Below are 16554 nucleotides of genomic sequence, written 5' to 3'. Positions count from 1 at the left end.
AGTATTTGAAGAGATAGGGCATGGGCAAACCACTAGCCTCAAATTCTGCCCATTGAAATTCAATTATTGGAGGATCAGGATAATTTCCAATCGTTGTTTATGGAGGACATGGCATTGGATGGGACGGGAATTGATAGTGACGCCATTATTTTGCCAGATACCCTTGTTCCTCCGAAAGAACGACTTCTGCATCAATCTTTCCTGGATACCGCTCCTATCTTCTTGTCTGGTGAAATTACTTTATTGGGTCTGTCCCAACATTTAGAACAATTCTAGTTCGGAGAGGCACTCGCCAATAAAGGTTATCTAGGAGCCACCCCTTTCTAGAATAATTCTGGACTGGAAGGTTGAATTTATGGATGAAATTAAATCACAGACGACCATTTTGAATGAGGTACTCAAGGTTATGACCTCCTTCCGGGTCATTGCTTAACCAGTATTAAGGAGAGTGTGGAAAATATTACCAGTGCTATTCATTTGGGAGCAGGTTTAACCAATAATGAATGGGGAGGGCAATTCTGAGACCTTGCCATCTCCTGATGTGGGGTTCCAAAGGCTTCCATGATTTATATGGGGGCACTAGAGAAGCACGCTGAGGTGGGGCCAGAGCTGGGAACATTTGCCACTGTAAACTCTAAAGTCATGAAGAAAAAAGATTAAAAAAACAGGAACAAATTGGTGGAGGATTTAAGGGCCTCCAAAAGGTAGTCACGCAAGTTTTTACGTGGTACGGCGCACCGTAAGCTCTACGATCTGAATGCAGTTGAGGAGGATAACCATGAAACAAAACTGAGGGAGAGGAATGAGGAGGGGGTTGTGGAGATCTCTGATTCAGAGATGATTGGTGATAGGGTGGTTGCGCCTATAAATACTACTAGGCCTATAGGACAAAAAAGAACGCCCTCCCCAAGTAAAATATATGAATATGAGGAAGGCACCAACTGTCTGTCCGAGGCTTTGAAACGAAACTCCAGTAAAGGCAGAGTAAAATGGAAACCATCGGATAAGGAGCAGGGAGCCAAGGAAATGTATGAAATATCTAAACAACCAATTGACTTCATGTGTTCTGCCTCATTAGAAGTAGAAAAACCTAGCCATCAGAACTTAAGAGCCAATGAGAGACTGGATATGAGGCTGATCAAAGAGGTCTGAGCTACTGGAAATATGGGTTGGAGGGGGGTTTGAAGAATACGAGGGACTCAGGTGGAAGTATGGGTCCATTCTCTCCGTTTAAATCTGGGGTTCATATGTTGACTAAGAGGGATAGAGGGGGTCAGCCAGCACAGAGGAGGGCCTCTAAAGTAATGAGGCGAGGCAGCTAGTGAATAATATACTCCTTCATGAAAAGAACATTACCTCCATGGTCGAACCGATTGAGATACCGAATGAGAAAGGGGAGCATCTTATTACATCGAATTTCACAAGAAATAAACAATATGATCCAAGACATGAGACGGTCCAGGGAGAGAGATGCCTCAGAGATTTATTAGAAAGTTAGAGGGGCAGGCTCAGGTTGATCAACATATTAGATTTCTTGATCCAGTGCTCTGGGAGAAGCCCCGCCTTAGCTTAACTTATATATTTGGGGAAGGCGGGCCCCATTCACTAGACAGAGCCTGTATGTTTTCACTCTTTGATGACATCCGGGAACTAAGGTTGATTACCTCTGCAGATATCATGTTAGTCGACTTCATCCACCCTTATAGATATGATTATGTAAGACTCGTAGTACCATCCCCACTGGTTCGCTCCATACTACTGAATGAGGCGGGTAGTCTACAAAAGTGTGGTTACGATATTACCAGATTTAAAGAACCTACCATAGAACCTAAGAAGCAACGTATTAATATTACTATGGCTCATGGTGGGAGGATGAGTATAGAGGAGGAGGGGGTCTGGATTAATTAACAGGGGGGTCCAAATGTGGAGGGCCAAAACTAGCACTGGTTGGCACTCTCGTTAAGAGACTCCATTGCCAAATTAAAAACACTTAGGCAGCCACTTTAGTCATCATGGGAGCTTTAGTTTTGTGTCTTGGCATTCTCATCTAGTCACTAACGAGCACTTGATAAGGGAATTGAGGTCTTTTGATTTGATATTTATGCAGGAAACATGGCCCTGAGGAAATCTCATTTGGGACGGGTTTGAGGTTACCTGCTTGTTTGCCAAGCATGGGGCAAAGGGTCGTCCCAAAGGTGGGGCAACTACTGCATTCAAGCTGGGCATTTATATAACTAAAATGAGTGACTGTAGGATCATGGATGCTTTTTTGCATATTTCAATTCATCTAGTGGATCCCGGTGGGATCGTTTGGCATGCTGTTCGTAAATGTATATTGGGACGCACTCGAGAAAGATGAAATTGAGTAGGAAAATGCACTAGGAAATCTGAGTACTGTGATAGATGAGTGGGTTTATAAGGTCCCATGTCATCATCTTGGCAGGGGATTTGAATGCCAACTGTTAGGAGGCATCCTCGAATAAGTAGGAGTAATTATCTTTCATGAATATGTTTAACCCCTTACACTTGAGGAAATGAATTTGGGGGGCACAATGGCTCAACTTTGCAGAGTTATGGGGGCTTGAATTGGAAGTCCATGATATCCCGACCTGGCAGCATAGGGGCTCCAGCTCTACAATTGATTACATATTTCTCTCTAAACAATTGTTTGGTGGGATAAAGTATTATAGGCTATGTCCATCACCGCTTAGTGAACACTCAATGTTATGTCTGTATTTGAGCTGGTCCCCAAAGGTCCCGCACTCTACCATTGCATTGGTTAAAATGGAAGTCAACGTCAGAGGGAATAGACTAAAACGGTCCTCGACTAAGACCATCAAATTGCATGCCACCATGCTGCATGACTTTAATTCCTCAACTTTGGAAAGAAAATCATGAATTATTCCATCTGAAACTGTCCACCGTATCTAGAGAATAATATGGCAAAGGTCTCTAGACTTAATAAGTCTAAGAGGGCAGCAGTTGCCAAACATAAGCTTCCCCCGGATCCTCAGGTGAAAGAACTCCAACCTGCTCGCCAAACAGATGTAAGAAATGTACATAAAAGAGGGGGCTTGAGTTCCATTTGCAAACTTCAGATAATGAAGGTCAGACTAAACTTCAAGAATTGCTTGAAACATCATAGATTTGTCTTATATCAAAAAGATAGTGAACAGATGTTGGCTTCCCTAAAAGGACACAATACCCATAATATTTGGGAATTAGTCAATCGCACGGAGGTTCAGCAAGTGCAATTGATTATTAACCCTATTGCTGAAGACATATGGTCAAACCACCTTGAGGGTATATATAAGGCTCCTGCACTGGTTGTAGACGCTCCTATGGTGGATGGTCATGAATGAGCTTTGGAGATCTCCATTGTAAATATTTCCAGAACTATCGTTCAATCCAAAGCCTCTAAAGCAGCAGGCCCCAACAACCTGACCTAGGTGATCCTAAAGCAATATGTCAGCCTATGGTCAACATTATTACATGTCTATTTCAAGAACATGATCCTGAGTTGGTCGGTCCCCTCCACATGGCAAGTATCATATATTATTCCTATTTTTTAAAAAAGGGTGTAGGCTTTTCCCTTTGAATTATAGGCCAATAGCTTTAATGGACGTGGAATCGAAGATGTTTGCATCTAGACTGTTGGAGCACATACAGAGCTGGAGTGACTCGAATAATATAGTAGACAAGAGACCAATGGGATTTAGGAAAAATATGGGAAAGGACTGTGGGGGTCTCCTGCTTCCGTGCTTGCAGAGGAATGCTTGGCGACCTGATGTGCCACCTGTCTTTGTGGCATCCATGGACTTGTCCATGGCATTTGATATGGTAAATAGAGCTCTGTTGTGGATAAAAATCTCTCTGACTTCATACCCCTAAGGGCTTGTTAAGTATTCTCATTCACTTACATAATAACTCAAAGATGAAGAGATGATTAAACTCTGATGGTATCATGTCAGCAAGCCTATCTATGTATAATGGGCTACGTCGGGGGTGTATATTGGCGCCAACTCTGTTTAACTTATATGTAGCAGACACCAGAAAGGTTTTGGATCACTCTGGTCTCGTCTCACACAAAATAGGTGCCTTCAGAATTCAATGGGCAGCTTACGCCGATGATTTCGTTCGGATTGACTATACGCCGATTGGGCTACAGAGACTGATTAACATTTTCAGCCTCTTCATGGAGGGGCTAGAGTTGAAAATAAATCCATCCAAAACCGTAATTTGGCGATTTGGTAGGGGATCTGTATGTTTCGCTGGAAGTGGGAGAATACGGTCCTAGCTAGCAAAAAGATAATGCAATATCTAGGGTATTCCATTTCTGGTACACATTGTACAATCTTTTACCGTAACTGCCTGAAAATTGAAGCAGTGCCTTTGGCCAGACAGTTGAGGTTGATTGACCAGAGTACTATCGAATGATAGTCTTGCCCATGCTGTGCTATTACTTGGAATTCTTTCCGGCATAAATTCATCCTTATCTTAAAGTTGGATCTTGTTTGGAGAGTGGTACTCTTTCATTTACCAAAATGTGTTCTGATCCAACTAATTGGGTAGGGGATGGTTCTACAGTCCACAGGTAGTATTATGCAGTGGAAAAGACTCTCATTACTTAGTGAATGTGAATTGTCCTCGAAGATGAGTCTTTACAGTGTATTGGGCGAACATGACTCAGAAGGTTTTGTGAATGATTTACGTATGGAAGGTGCCGAAGTCCTGCGTCAGTTGGCCTCATCCATCCAGACGCTCTTACACAATCCCAGTAAGATAGAAAAACGCATTATAGCCAATGATTGGTTGATAAATAATAATGAAATCAGAGAGTGTAAACCATACTGTCGGGTAGTTTCACCATTTATAGGGTATCCCGGTATGGAGACCTTATTGATGAAATACCCAAATAGAGGTGTGAGAAACAACGTAATGCGCTTCCGTTTCAATGTATTAAGTTCACATGAAATTCAGACCAGTGGGCACCAAGGAGTCATTGGTCAGGAGAATTGCCGATTTGTGTGAATTCTGGGGAGGTGGAATCATTGTTTCATCTGGTAGTTGTGTGTCCAATTCTGTTATCAGCTAGATAGCTTTATTTTGCACAATTTGTTCACGACACACAACGCGTGGCCAGAGAACAGTTATGGGTGTTTATGCTGCACGGGGACTCTACGCCTCTTAAACTGAGAGTGGGTCTTTTATAAAAAAATGTATGTAAGATACATGATGAAATTTTATCTGAAAGAAATATTGTGTGTTACAAAATTCTTTTTTAATGTAAACTGGTATTGACAATGAAATCATGAAAGTTTTGTAGAGGTTTAATAAACCATAAATATTTTTTTTATAAAAAAAAATAAAATTACGGTTTGTGCTTCTCCATCAAGTCAGTTTATTTAATTGTTTTTTAATAACACACCTAATACCCTACCTGAGTTCGGTTCCTACGTGCGGATCTGAGATTCAAACCTCTGTTGCTCTGCACGTCTGCTACCAAGACCCGCGCGTTGCCCATGTGCTAGACTCCGTTCACTTTGCAGCTGCGTTCTGCTTTCACCAGTTACAGCATGGGGGGTGGGTGGGGTATCCTTCCTCATTATTGCTCCTGGTTGATCCAGTTGATCACATTTTGTTTTGAGACCCGCACTACTCGGGTCGGCCACATTACTGCATAAGGGTTGCATGGTGGACGAAGTCGTATTCAACTCTATTAAGTAATTTGCCTTGGTGATCTTAATGTGAGGACCATAGCCCGTTTCAGGGCCAGTACTGCTGTAGGAGGTGCTGTACACGGTCCCTCCTCCTACCAGTAAAGGATGTGCAGGTGCAGGTCCCAATCGATCCTTTTGTACCCATACTGGGACCATGGTTCTCTACCAGGATCAGATCTGAACCTTGTCCTTCTGTTGATAGGGAATCTGGCCACCTTCGGTCAATAGACGTTTCTGGTGCTTGATCCACCAGTCTGATACATCTCCTTGGTTCAACAGAATAACACATATTTGGAATAGGGGGACCTTTCAAAAGTCTTTCGATGATTTCCAAACATTTGCCTAACCAAGCACTGCCCCTCTTCCTTACTTCATCTTGAGCCCGCCTCGTCATTTCTAAATCCTTCAAACTTGGCACTATATTAACTGTAATTGACAGGAAAGAGGGTGAGATACCACCCCTATTACTCTGTAGGACCTCACTAAATCCACATCCCCCGGAGTAGTCAGAGTGCAATGAGTTTGAAGCATGCATTTGATGCAAATCCATCTCTCGAATAGGCCCTACCTGAAGTATTACATACAATTTCTCAGAGGTTTCATCTGGAGGCACGTGCCCTGTTCTGGAGGCTCCGCCTGCAGTACTCTGTTCCGTTCATGGTGCCCCACATGGAGTATTGGGTGCTGGAGTGGGGGCCACACAGGGTTGGAGGCTCGATTTGCAGGACTGTGCCCTGTTTTGGAGGCCTCATCTGGAGTATTGCACTCTGGCATGGAAGTCACATTTGCAAGAGTACAACAGGTTCAGAGGCCCTACCTGAAGTATTATGTCCAGCTTTTCAGGGGGCTCACCTGGAGACACGTGACCTGTTCTGGAGGGTCCGCCTGCAGTACTCTGTTCCGTTCAGGGTGCCCCACATGGAGTATTAGGTGCTGGAGGGAAGGCCACACAGGGAGCTTCATGTCTAGTTCTTAGATCTAGTTTGGAGACGTGCTTCCTGGGTTGGAGGCCCGATTTGCAGGACTGTGCCCTGTTTTGGAGGCCTCACCTGTAGCATTTCACACTGGCGTCGAAGTCACGTTTGCAGTAGTAGGCACAGGTCGGGAGGCCCCACCTTGAGCATTAAGCCCAGTTTTTGGTTAACTGACCTGTATTCATGTGCCCTGGTCAGGAGGTTCCTTCTGCAGTTCTGTGCCCAGTTCTCGAGGCCTTGCCTGGCACATTCCGTAATGCTGTTGGCCCACACCTGGGAAAACCTGTCCAGTTTTGGAGGTATAACCTGGAGGCGAGAACACGGGTCTGGAGGCCACATCTGCAGTTCTGTGCCCAGTTCCAGAGGTTTCATTGGGAATATTGGCCAGCGCACAATACATCAACCTCCAGACAACCCAGGCCTTCCAAACTACCACCACGGTGGTGACTTGGCATTGTATCAAAGCCTGGTATCATAACAGAACCTAACATAGTGTACCAAGTTCTGAAGTGACGGGGAAGCTCTGGCTGTGCCCCTTTAATCCATGGCCTCTCTACCCACCACTCCAGCGTGAATGTCATTTGAATGATCGTTGTGATGATGTTTTTTTTTCTGGAAAACGAAGGGCAAGAGAAATTAGAACTAAGCTACGGAATTGTAGTGGGGTGTGGGATTAGGAGGGGGTGGCTTCCACGTGAAAACCCCAACATCGGAAGGCCTCGATTGCATGCGTGTCCCTTTCGACTGGGAAGAGCCGGGCCCCTGCCGAAAAGGGGTTGGCCCAGCCCATCAAACACTCAGGCGGGTAGCGGGAGACGGGTGGACAAGTCGCTGCCTGCGGTGGGCATTCGCTCGGCTGAGGGAGTTCCGACACACCCGCCCTTCATATCAAGAATGATAACTTCCTGATCAGACTTCAAATGTGAACAGCTGACGCCATTCCAGTGTCGGCCCACCTGCAATTAGCCGCGCAGGTGGGGCGCCGCCGGCACAGGGGGCGCCCACTGGTTCCATTTCCACGCGTTTGGGAGAGGGAGGGGCAGTGGATGTTATTAAATTGCCAGTATCTCCCGAGAACACACATAATGGGTAGGGTGGCGGGGGTGTTTATTTTCACACGTTCTGACCGGTACATAAATAGGGCTTTACAGCATTATCAGCTGTGCAATTATCGTCGACGATGGCCGCACTGTGCTTGAAAGAGTGCCGGTGCAACAGGCAGCACAATATGTTCCCCACATAGCGCCAATCGTGGATTGAGTCACATCCAAGCGCTTGGACAGTAATGCCCGATGAACTCGAGGAACGGAACACAAACTGTGGAGGTTGGGAAGCGAGGGTGGGGGGCAAAGGGGCAGGAAGTGCTGGAGCAGAGACTCGGGAAAGAGAGGGTAACACGAGTGTGAGAGAGCGTGACAGAGAGGGCAAGGCCCCAACGCTCTACATGCAGCAGAACCTCTCTCCTCACTGACGCCGTTCACTCCTAACCCCCATCTTTTATGCAGGGGAGGAATTGGGCCGGAACAAGACAGAGCTGCGCGTTGCCTAAATCTGTCTTGCCGGAGCGCTGAACCTCTCGCCCACTGACGCCCTCTGTCGTCTTAGTGAGGGTAGGTCACCAGCCTCCCCCATGAGCTTCTCAGCCAGGGGTGCTGCTAGGTCTGGAAAAGATCATGTGCTATGCTAATGTCTCGGGGCTAGCTAGCCTTTTGCTTCTAGCCCCTGAGCTTCTATCCAGGGCTGCAACCAAAAGAACCGGGGCTATAGCCCCTTTAACCCCCCACCCCCTAGCAACGCGCAGGATCAGGTCAAGTGATGACTATACAACAGCTTGAAATGCTCACTAGGTGGGCACATCTGGCAGCCTCCAATCACTGGCCATACAAAAATGAAAGATACAGTGGCCGTCCAATCCCGCAACCTCGTTGCGTGACAACTTGGAAAACCCCTACCTAGCCTACATTGGTGCCCGTTCATTCAGCCTGTCTTTGTGAGCTCTCTGACGAGCCAATATAAGGCACTGACCAAATACATATATGTAACACGTATATATGAAGCCTTGTTCTAAACAAGGTTACTTTCCTCCGTACATTTTTTCCCGATGGTCGTTTTCATCGAATTTTAAAAATGAATAAATTACGCGGCCCGCGGTAGCGGCCCTGTAGTTATGGTTAAGTTGCTCATCTCTTAGGAAGAGCACTTTTTGGGAGGCTTATAACTTCGCTCCCCATGGACGAATGCTCACCAAAATAAGCCAAAAAAGTGTATGGCCCGCTCGGAATTTTTTGGCAAGTTTGGTGAGGTTTTGTCAAGGGGGGGGGCAAAGTTATCGGGATTCCCAAAAACGTTATTTTTCCATAGACTGAATAGAAAAAAAGTTTGCTCAAGCCTAAAGGTCAAACTGCTGGACGGATTTTCACCAGATTTGCGGCAGGAGTGGTGGATTGGTCCCAAAAGTGTGCTTTTGTAAATTTGGTGAAAATCCGTCCAGTCGTTTTTTAAAAACAGGCAAAATATAGGTGCCAAAACATTTGTGATATCTGGCTCCACTCCCCTGACCCATTTCCCTGTTCGCTCTGCGGACTTGACTCTAATTGGCCCGAATGACCACGTGATGTCCACGGACACACGACGTGCCCGCTGATTGGCTGCATGGAAGCGCAATGAGCGTCATATTTTTCTGAAATGCCCGCCATGTTATATCCGCGGATAGCGCGGCGGCAAACAGGGCTGGAAAACATGTTTTGGAGCATCTGGTGTTGGGAAGAGGGGCTGGAAAGGGTGGCGGAGTGAAAGATGGTTCATATGATGTATTTGTTTAGGTGGAAGAAGACTATGTTGTGTTTGCGGTGTTCGCTGACAGTACGGCAGTTCGCGGGTAGGTCCTCTGGTGAGTAGGTTATGTGGTGATTTCAGGCAGGCTGCATTATGCTGTGGTGATTGTGACCAGCTACTAGACTCTGTAAGTAGTGTAATAGTATGTGTAGAAAAGTGGAAAGGGTGTGTGGCAAGTGGCTTGTTGGACTGCCCTGAGATTCTTGGGTGTATGATAGTCTGTGCAGTGGGAGGTAATTGTGGCCAGTTGCTTAGGAGGCTGGCTTACTGCACCCAATAGTCTGGCGACTGGTTGCATGCACTGGAATACTACGTGTACAGAAGTGGACAGGGTCTGAGGTGGCTGGCTTAGGGGTGTGGGTTGTCGTCAGTGTATAGATTGTTGGGTACATGGCTGTATTATGTTGTGGTGATTGTGACCAGCTACTAGACTCTTGCACCCAGAGTTTTCCCACTGGCTGCAAGTAGTGTAATAGTCTGTGTACAACAGTGGACAGGGCGTGTGGCAGGTGGCTTGTCGGACTGTCCTGAGATTCTTGGTTGTATGATAGTCTATGCAGTGGGAGGTAATTGTTGCCAGCTACTACCATGCACTCAAAAGTCCAAGAGTGTGCCCCCTCGTTGAAGTACTGTAATAGTATATCTAGAAAAGTGCGCAGGGCCTCAGGTGGCTGGCTTATTGGACCCAAGAGTGTGCTGACTGGTTGTATGTAATGGAATAGTATGTGTACAGAAGTGGACAGGGCCTCAGGCAGCTGGCCTATGTGTGTAGGTTGTGGCCAGTGTACAGATTGTTGGGTGCATGGCTGTATTATGCTATGGTGATTGTGACTAGCTACTAGATTGTTGGGTGCATGGCCAAGAGTCTGTCCACTGGCTGCAAGTAGTGTAATAGTCTGTGTACAAAAGTGGACAGGGTGTGTGGCAGGTGGCTTGTTGGACTGTCCTGAGATTCTTCAGTGTATGATAGTCTATGCAGCGGTAGGTAATTGTGGCCAGTTACTACAGTCTTGGATGCATGCACCCAAGAGCCCAAGAGTCTGCCCACTGTTTGAAGTACTGTGATAGTATGTCTAGAAAAGTGCACAGGGCCTTATGTGGCTGGCTTATTGGATGTAAGAGTTTTATGAGTACTTGTATGTCCTTCAATACTATGTGTACAGAAGTGAGCAGGGCCTCAGGTGGTTGGCTTATGTGTGTGGGTTGTGGAAGTGTGTAGATTGTTGGGTGAATGGCGTGTTGTGCTGTGTTGATTGTGACCAGCTACTAGACTCTTGGGTGTAGTCTGCCCACTGGCTGTAAGTAGTGTAATAGTATGTTTACAAAAGTGGACAGGGTGTGTGTCTGGTGGTTTGTTAGACTGTCTCGAGATTCTTGGATGTATGATACTGTATGCAGTGGGAGGTAATTGTGGCCAGCTACTATAGTCTTGGGTGCATCGCCAGAGGCGATGCACTCAAGAGTCCAAGAATGTGCCCACTGGTTGAAGTACTGTAATGGTATGTGTAGAAAAGTGGACAGGGCATCAGGCAGCTGGCTTACTGGACTCAAGAGTGTGCAGACTGGTTGCACGTACTGGAATACTATGTGTACAGAAGTGGGTAGTTAGTAGAGTCTTCGGTGCCGAGGCCATGCATCCAAGAGTCTGTCCATTGGCTGGAAGTACTGTAATAGTATGGTATGTCAACTGAGGTGCATAGGGCCTCAGGAGGCTGTGTTATCTGTGTGGGTTGTGGTAAGTGGGCAGATGTTTGCATGCATGGCTGTATTATGCTGCGGTGGTTGTGGCCACTCAGCTTTTTCACAGTGGCATATGGATTGCATACATTTGTGTATAGAATGCAATTTGCAGATTACATAGAAGGATGACACCAATAATTGTATGCTCACTGTATGTATAGTTGAGGCCCTGTGGACCTTTTATCCATGCACTGCAGAATACTGTTCAAGCAGCAATAGCAGATTTCACTAATGTGGTATGTGGAAATGCAGGAGAAATCATTGTTTCACTGTCAGTTATAAAAGAAAACATTACATGGTAATGTAGGTATTTTGTAATGTTGTATTGCATTGCATTGCAGACATCTGTGTACTTTGTGGACCCTCATAATTAGTACTTCACAAGTAATATGTTTTAAACAAGTGTACTGTGCAATGTGCTCAGTTCAAGTGTTTGTTTGCATAATCATTGGGTCCGTGGGAAAATAAATCCATGCAGGATTAATGTTTTTCTCATTCCCTTCTTCCACCGCTGCCCTGTTACCCTCACATACCCTCATATATATCCAACCATCTCGCACCATTTTTCAACAGATGATATTGAGATGCTGAAACCTCAACTCTTCCAAGACATAAGTGAGCCCAATGCCCCAGCTCTCCCAGCCACTATCCTTCCCAGCGGAAAATCTCCAGCACCCCTGCTGACAAGGCTGTCAACATTGGGGTCCTCGTTGGCAACATAAAGCTCCTCTGTATTTTCCTCAATATTCATAATTGTTATCCTCAACTCAGCCACCACACTAAATGATCTCCGCTCTGGTCCTGAGCCGTCTTAAATACAGCTTGACCGTCCTCCTGAGTCTTGCTCTCTACTCCTTTCTCCCCCTCGATGAAATTCCCAACTTCACAACAAGCACTCTCTATCCAGATTTCCCAATCCCATTTCCTTCATCGGCCCATCCACTCTATTCACTCTATGCAACAGAGGTCCACCTTTAAATTCCCTCTCCTGGTTGTTAAGTCTATGTATGGAATGCACCCCTTTCCAGGTCATCTTTCTCCATTTACTCTCCTCCTCTCACCATGTCATCTCAACGCAATCTCAATCTGAGTGTTCCTCACCCACACCAGGCTATCTCCAGAGTCTGCTTCTCTGCTCACCCCAACACTTGAACATCCTGCCTGTTGAATTAAAAAAAAACATAACCTCACTCCCGGACTTCAAACTCTCCTTAAAACACTCATTCAATCTGAGGAAGGGGCACTGGACGCCTGCCAGGGAGTCAGTTCACCCACTTCTCACCTGCATCAGAATCAGCTGCTTATAATGGCACTCAATGCATATAGGTTCTGTGTTTGTACATATAGTCTATACCATATGTTGTTAGTTTGTAGTACCCTAATCAATGTTACAACATGTATTCCCCACTTCAATGACTGATCATGTACCCATCATCTTTCTGTTCATCCTTTGTCAATCACTCTCCCTGGGGCTTCTCTATTGTCTGTTATTCTGCCATTGTGCAGCAATTCTGGACAAAGCACTCGCTCTCCTGTTCAATAAATACAATACATACTAATCTGTGGTACAAGTGTACCGAAAAAAGTAGTGGAGAGGGTAGGCGGAAACATATTGTGACATGTGACCTGGTGTTGTGGCCGGAGCATTGCAATAGTCTAAGTGACTAGTGACTAAGGCTCCTATTACAACTTAACACTTGCAAAGGACATGAATGGACAAATCCTCTATATAGAATGGTGTATATGGTAGTAAAAAGTAGAGGAATGGTAAACAGAAAAAAATAAAAGTGGTGGAACGCCACTCCCAACCGTTCCCGCTCACTTCGATCAGTGATATTAATACATTAAAGAGAGCAGCGAAAAGTACAACTCTCAGTAAGGAAATAGAGAGTGAGGGGGAATGAGAGAGCAGGGAGTGAAGAGGAAGTTTGGGAACTGAGCATGGGCTGCAAGAGAATAAAAAGGGAGAAGAGAAGTGTGTGATGGAACAGAGTAGGTGGAACAGTGAGGCAGTGTGGAAATGGAGTGTAGAAAGCGAGAGTCGAGAGAGAGAGCGTAACCTATGTAGAGAGGAATTAAATGACTTAAAAAGTGAGTGTGAAAGCAGAGTTGACATTTAAAAAGAAATAAACATGGGAAGGGAACTTGGAGACCAGAGTTGTGCTAGAGACCAGGAAGGAACAGGCTGGATCCTGACTGGCCATTTGCATGTTTTTCTGGATTGGGAATTGGGAAAAGGGAGAATGGTCTGGAGACTAATCTCCCCTCTTACCTCCTGCAGCTAAACTAGAAACAGAGACCAAGAAATGCATTGGCTGGAGACCGAGCACAGTTCATCATCCCACAACAAACCATCACCCATAAAGTAGGGCTTGAGGGGGCTAGAGACCAAGCACCCTTTAACTCTACATCTAAAAGATAAAAAGAGATCAAGCAAAAAATATTCTAGAGAACAAGCATTCTTTAACTCTACAACTAGATGACAAAAAGAAACACAGCATAAAATGTGTTGGAGACCAATCTGTCCGTTTACAGATAGGGCCTCATTACGACCCTGGCGGAAATGGAAAAATGATGGCGGAAATGCAATACCGCCATCGAACACCGCTCGTTGCGATTATGACCCGTCACCGTAAAGTACGATGCCATTAGCGACACCGCAGTGAACGGCAACGCTAACTGCACCAAGTACGCGCACGCGCGCCTTGCAAAACCGGAATCACCGCCATGGCGCAACGGTACGCGAATTCTGACCCTAGCGGACATGTACTGAACGCCATCAAGCACGTCGTAAAGTACCATTCCGCCATGGCGAGAAATACGGCATCGTGAACCAACCGTAAATGGCCCACTGAGTGCCTGTACTCCACTCCCTGGCCACATTGCACAACTCCTGGCAGGCGCAATGTACTCACACTATGCAACCAGTGAAATCTACAATTCACCCATGCATGCCAACGTAGAAATGCATGCAGGGGCTCAAAGCGCCCCGTGAGTGGGCATCCATGTACGGCATGTCACCATAGCCGTACTGATGCAGCACAGGCATGTGAAGGTACAATACATCAAAATGAAAATCAAGAACACATGACACAAAACAACAGTAGTCCCCCATCGCTTGCCACCAGCGCAAGGCAACATCCAAAACAGCATCCTGAGGGGGATTGCACCAGCCCTGTACTCTTGCCAGTAAACAAACCAACCATCAGCAGAAGCATGTACCACACAAGTTGGCAGAGTGACTGAGCAGCCAGGCTCATCCCAAGAGGGGCCGATGGGAGCTGCAGGGCACAGATGGCATGAATACAGAAGCTATTCCAATGGACATGACCCCAGTCCCCCTCCAACAAACGCACGCAAACACAGTCACCTGTGACCAGCCACATTCTGAACATCCCATCATTCCACCAATCGACCTGGCTGACAGGCACCAGTCGGCCAAAAGCCAATCCCCCGCCCCTGAACAGCACATCATGTAAACAGTCACAATGGCAGCCCCTATCCGTGACCATACTGTGCTACGTAGGCAAACGCGGCCAGTACTGTACCACACAACTCAACTCAGAAGGCGGAACACAATGCAGATCATCTCGCAATACATACCGCCACAAATCGAAAATCGCCACATCACCTGCAAAGAATAACGCAACACGACAAATATCGGAATACAATTCAAATGCACATCCAAATGACAAAGGCCCCACAGCAATTTGCAAAATAACACCAAAACATCCATCATCACCGAGGGCTGCATCTGCAATAATTGACCAGCTTCCACTTGTGTGACGCCCTGTACCATCATGGCACACAGGGCCTACATCAACGTTCCAAAAGGCAACATGGAAGCGGCAAGAACCGCAGGTCCGTCCCATGAGGCAGGCACTAGTCGAGCTGAAAGGCCGAAATGTTGCACCTAGCCACCAGTACAGCGTAAGGGCATGTGGCCCATTGGCGATCGTCCCATAAGATCGAAATGGTGCTCCACTGATTCACCCGAAGCTGCAGGTGTCGAGAGTAAAACCCATCTGGAGGAGTGGCGTAGAGATGGCATCTGCAATAGGGCAGGAGATACCTGTCACCCAAATGAAACACAAATTAACCGATTGCATTACGGGACTCATGATGCATTACAATCTTCATTCAACACACCAAATCCACACCCATATGCATGCTAGCCCACTCCAAAGGAATATACAGACCCCTAAATCAGTATCGATTCATAACGAAATCAATCGAGGTAAATACACCATTGGCAACGTCGGTTACTGTGCATGCGTCCGTCAAGATAGAACCCATGACATGGGATTAGTAACGTGCCTAGACACAAGTGTATGAAGGCGCGTCGAGACAGGGAGGATCCGACAAGGGCAGATAGACGTAAGTCCCACTATGGCAGCCTTGCATCACATAGCGCAGGGGAAGGGGAGTGATTCAAAAAACCCATGTACATGGCAGACCCTAAACGGAATCATCTGTCCATGCATCCATTCATCATTCCCTCATCCCGCAATGAAAACGCATGAATATTCACTCACATAATATGTGAAACTTCCATCGCGTCTGTGCGTAATGCAGTCTGCAAAAACCACTGTGCTCCTGGCCGGATCTGTAGTGTTGTGAAGCAAGATGGATTTGGGAACGTCCTGCCTTATCGTCCACTACGCTATTGCGCATCCCATTCAATTCATATCATTCATTGCTTGCTCGTTATGGGCCATGTCCCAAGGACATTCTACAATAGAACGTTACATTTCCAGCCAGACCTGTGGGCGTATCCTCGCCGCTACTTCAAAACCAAAAATGCTGGCCTTCGAATTCCTCACTTGCAACATTACGTCGAAAAGGCTTCTGTGAACGCTTGCATTCACAATTACATCAATGTAGTGCGGCTGTGTGTCATAATGCTAACTGGCTGCAATCACAAATGGGACGCCACGCCCGTCGGTGAAGTACGTTACTGTGCTGCATGAGGGTCGGCCATCGATCGAGCCCTACATACCACTGACTCTTCACAGGTATGTAAGCGGCTGCAATCATAGCATGTGTAACAATGGGAGCATAGCATGAAAATCAGTCAAAGTACATCACACTGCCATCGGGATTTGATACATGATTCCAATCCCAAGATGCCATGCGGCCAAATGCAGCCTTACGTGCGGGACGTGCTCGGCCAGAAGGGATTGCATCTGCCACAGATTCATTCAATCAGCACAGGTGGAGGCCATACAGGCCGACAGCACATATATAGCAGACCCAAACCCCTCCCACAACCACTCCCACTCCAA

The sequence above is a fragment of the Ambystoma mexicanum genome, chromosome 1p (genome assembly GCF_040938575.1).
Source record: "Ambystoma mexicanum isolate Mex_15411 chromosome 1p, UKY_AmexF1_1, whole genome shotgun sequence".
NCBI lineage: Eukaryota > Metazoa > Chordata > Amphibia > Caudata > Ambystomatidae > Ambystoma > Ambystoma mexicanum.
The sequence above is the reverse complement of the archived record's forward strand: the minus strand, read 5'-3'. Positions refer to the sequence as shown.